We start from the raw sequence: 4,793 nt of genomic DNA on the forward strand, positions 1-4,793 counted from the left end.
ACACTATGTAGCTCCAGTTGGTCTCGAACCTGCAGGCTTCCTGCCTCAACCCCCCAAGGGCTGGGATTGCAGGTGTGCGCACTCAAATGTCTTCATGTACTAACTTGCTACAATAGTTGTCAGTTTTTTTGCCTCTCAAATTGCTGACCTCAGCCCATTTGTCTCTGTTGAGGAAGAGTCTTTGCTTGATTTGCAAGCCTTCTGCGTGTCAATCCTCGGTTTTGGATGTTGCAAATGCCTCCCAACTCTGGCACATCTACTAATATTGGTTGTGGCATCCTTCATCAGAAATCCTCCATCTATCTGCTTTTATATTTATTCATTTATTTACTTACTTACTTACTTACTTACTTACACACACGCATACCATGGTATATGTGGAGGTCAGACACACACCTCTCCTTCCACCATGTGGGCTCCAGGGATTAAACTCAGGATGTCAGGGTTAGAGGCAAGCATCTTTACCTGCTGAGCCATCTCATTGGCCCAAACTCTCGATCTTGATGTAATTGAAAGATCAGTTTGAGATCTTAGAGCTTGTAAGGTTTCATATGAGAAATTTTCCTTGCCTTACATAACACAAACACTGCCATACATTAACTATATAGTTTTGCCTTCCCGCTTATACCGAACCTCGTTTGTGTGGGGGATCAGTAGGAATTTATTTTTCATTTTTTCCTCCATATGACACACCACCTTTTCAACACCACTGGCAGATAACCTACCCCTTCTTGGGGGTACTGCCTTTGTGGTGTATTAATTCTCCCTGGGATACATGGGTACCCTGCTGAGCACTCTTCTCTTCTACTGCTCTTCCTATGCCTGCAGCCTCTGTGTTGGGTTTACCGCTTGGCCTCAGTGTAGCGGGTGGCACTGGCCCTTGGAGCTGCAGAGGCAGAGGCAGCATGTCTCAGGGTTGAGCTCCTTCCATGAAGATGCCATCCCCTGCTGGACAACCACAGCAGAAGCCTGCCTATCAGCCTCTTGGCTTCAGCCTGGGTGCTCTGCTGGGTACTGGGAGCTGCTTTTTCAGGGACCCTAGAAAGTAAGGGGTCTCCAGTCCTACAGGCCTTGCCTGGCCTGAGGGAAGAACTGTCCTTCCTCATCTATACCAGGAAGCCAGTCAATGGAACTGTGGCTTGGTCGGCCCACCTTCCACTGAGCCTTTCCCTGCCTGGGAAAGCCAAGGCCTGGGTTCCCTTGAATTTCAGGGTAGGGACAAGTGACAGTTATTTCTGAGACAAAGTCTGGCTGTGTAGCCCAGGCTGACCTGGAACCTTTGATCCTCCTGCCTTCAAGGCCTCCTTCAGCACTGCCCATGTCTACCCCTGTTCTTACATGATCTTTTGTGTTGAGATTATAGATGTGTGTTTTCCTGAAGCCAGGGAACATTCTGGGGGAGGGAAGCTGACACCCTAGGGAGGTGCTGTACTGACTTGGGCCCTGCATTTAGAAGGACTTTGGGTGGACAGGTTGCAGTTTCCCTCTGACTCCATTTTCATGTCTCAGCACCCTTGGCCAGTCATTCATTAAGTGAAGGGAGAGGAGAGAGAAGGGGAAAAGTCAGTAGGAGTCAGGGATGGCATTTAAAAAATATCTTATTATTTTTATTTTATGTGTATGTATGTACTGCCTGCATGTAGGTAAGTGCACCCGTGTCGTGCAATGCCTGCAGAGGACAGAAGAGGATATTGCATGCCCTGGAACTGGAGATACAGACAGTTGTTAGCTGCCATGTGGGTGCTGGGATTCGAACCCAGGTCTTCTGCAAGAACAGTCAGTGTTCTTAACCACTGAGCCATCTCTCCAGCCCCAGGGATGGCATTTTTAAAAAATGGAATGAATGTTGCCAGGCATGGTGGCGCACACTTTAATTCCAGCACTTAGAAGACAGAGACAGGTGGATCTTTGTGAGTTCAAGGCCAGCCTGGTCTACATAGCGGGTTTCAGGCCAGCTGGGTCTACAGGGAGACCTTGTCTCAAAAGGACTAAGGGACAGCTGCATGTGGTGGCACATGCCTTTAATCCCAGTACTCGGGAGGCAGAGGCAGGTGGATCTTTGTGAGTTCAAGGCCAGCCTGGTCTACATAGTGAGTTCCAGGACAGCTGGGGCTACAGAGAGACCTGTCTCAAAAAGACCAAAAAAATAAAAAATAAAAAAAAATAAAAAATAAAATAAAATAAAAAAGACCAAGGGGAAAAAACACTGTGTGTGAATGTTTTGCCTTCATGTAAGCACGCCTGTGTTGTGCAGCGCCCATAGAGGCCAGAAGAGAGTGTCAGATCCCCTGGAACTGGAGTTATGGATGCTTGTTAGCCACCATGTGGGTGCTGGGAACTGAACCCAAGTCCTCTGTAAGAACAGTCAGTTCTCTTAACCACTGAGTCATCTCTCCAGCCCAGGTGCTTTATTTTTGTCACGTCATTTAATGCTCTTAGGATGAGGCAGTGACCATATAATATCCAGTTACGGGGAGAGGGTAGATTGAGGCTCAGAGAGGTGAGGCTACATGTCCAGTATCACACAGCTCCTGAGTATCAGAGCCAGGAATCCAACTTAGGCCTGTCAGAGTCTGAAGCTGTTTTTCAGAAGACTCACCAGCTCTAAGGCTATGATAAGGGGACCCAGTCCTTCAGCATGAGAAACAGATATCTTCAAAGATAAGACCCAGAACTCCAAGCCTGTTCACAGAAACAGACTGTGACTCAGCAGACACAATGTTCATACTGAGAGATTTCTTTCCAGAACACACAGTGGTGTACACACAGCATAGCAACCTTTCTGCCTTTCCCCCAGCTGTTCGCTGGAAGCCAGCACACAGGACCCTTCTGGGGACAGCAGTACCCCAGGTGGGGGAGGGTCTGGCAGTCAGCCACCGGGCCACATCTGATGGACAGCTTGGGATAGTGGGCAGTGGGGAAGGAGGGGGTAGTAAGCTGAGGTGAGAGGAAGCCCTAGGGAGATGAGGGGTGCAAGATGAGGGGTGCTTTGCAGGCCAGAGTCTGGGCATAACCCCTTTCCCTTGTGTGTCTCTCTCTTTCAGATCCCCTGGAACTAGAGTTAAGTATGGTTGTTAGCTGCCATGTGGGTGCTGGGAATCAAACATGGGTCCTCTGCAAGAGCAGTCAGTGCTCTTAACCGCTGAGCCGTCTCTCCAGCCCTATGTATATGAGTGTTTTGCCTGCATGTATGTAGGCACACCATGTGCATGCAATGCCTGCAGAGGCCAGAAGAGGGCATCAGATCCCTAGGAACTGGAGTTACAGATGCCATGTCCGTACTGGGAATCGAACCCAGCTCCTCTGCAAGAGCAGCCAGTGCTCTTAACCGCCGAGCCATCTCTTCATCTGTTCTGTATTTTTTTTGTTTTTTGAGACAAGAACTCACTATGTAGCCCTTGAACTTGTGATGATCTCCTGCCTTAGCCTCCCCAGTGCTGTCCTTACTGGGAAGAGAAGGCACTCCTCACCCTGGAGTCTGACTGAAGTCTCTCACCAATTGACAATCAAGAATTCCAGTACAAATAACATTTGCTGTGAAGGTTGCCAACATAGAGACACTATTCTTTTTTAATAGAGATATTTCAAATAAGAATGTTATTTGAAATAACACTAAAGCAATAAATCATGCTGGAGTCCTATGTGTGGATAGAATTTCTCCTTTCCCAGCTAGAAATCTTCAGTTTTCTAGGACTCTTAACAAGAAACCCCATTTATAGTAAAATCTGTCTTAGCCCTCTTGTACAAGCTTTGTGACCCATGGTTTTATCTTATTAGAGTACAATCCTATGCAAAGAACCTCTGCATAATCTCATCAAAAAAGAGGAAAAAAGGGGGCTGGAGAGATGGGGCTCAGAGGTTAAGAGCACTGGCTGTTCTTGCAGAGGATCCGGGTTCAGTTCCCAGCACCCACATGGCAGCTAACAATCATCTTTAACTCCAGTTCCAGGGGAATCCAACACCCTCTTCTCGCTTTTGCAGGCGTTGCACAACACAGGTGCACTCACATAAACGCAGGCCAAATAGTGACACACAGAATAAAAATAAATGTTAAGCCAGGCATGGTGGCACACACCTTTAATCCCAGCACTCGGGAGGCAGAGGCAGGTGGATCTCTGTGAGTTCAAGGCCAGCCTGGTCTACATAGTGAGTTCCAGGACAGCTGAGGCTACAGGGAGACCCTGTCTCAAAAAGACAAAATAAATAAATAATAAACAAATTTTAAAAGAGGAAAAAATTGGGAAATATTTGTTACTAACCACTTGAGGTATAAATTGAGGACCGCCACATCATGCATATGTACACGGTTGCTAAGACACTAAAGCAGGAGTTTGTCTCGAGAAGCCCACATTCGGGCTTTGGGTGTGTTTCAGTCTCTCCCTGAGTATCCCTCTATTAGCCCCCATGCTTAAATTTCTTTAAAATTTTAAAAAGATTTATTCATTTATTTATTTTTCTATGTATGTATTTTGCCTGCATGGATGTAAATACATCACATGCTTGCAGTGTCCACAGAGGTCAGAAGAGGGTGTCAGATCCCATGGAACTGGAATTACAGACAGTTGTTAGCCACCATGTGGATGCTGGAAATCAAATCCTCTGCAAGAGCAACCAGTGCTCGTAACAACTGAGCTATCTCTCCAGTCCCCTGAAAATCTCTCTCTCTCTCTCTCTCTCTCTCTCTCTCTCTCTCTCTCTCTCTTTGGTCTCTTTTTGAGACAGGGTCTCCCTGTAGCCCCAGCTGGTCTAGAACTCAGTATGGATACCAAAGATACCAAGTTAGCCTTGATCTC

This window comes from Nannospalax galili, unplaced genomic scaffold (assembly GCF_000622305.1).
Source record: "Nannospalax galili isolate Female #2095 unplaced genomic scaffold, S.galili_v1.0 scaffold957, whole genome shotgun sequence".
Classification (NCBI taxonomy): domain Eukaryota; kingdom Metazoa; phylum Chordata; class Mammalia; order Rodentia; family Spalacidae; genus Nannospalax; species Nannospalax galili.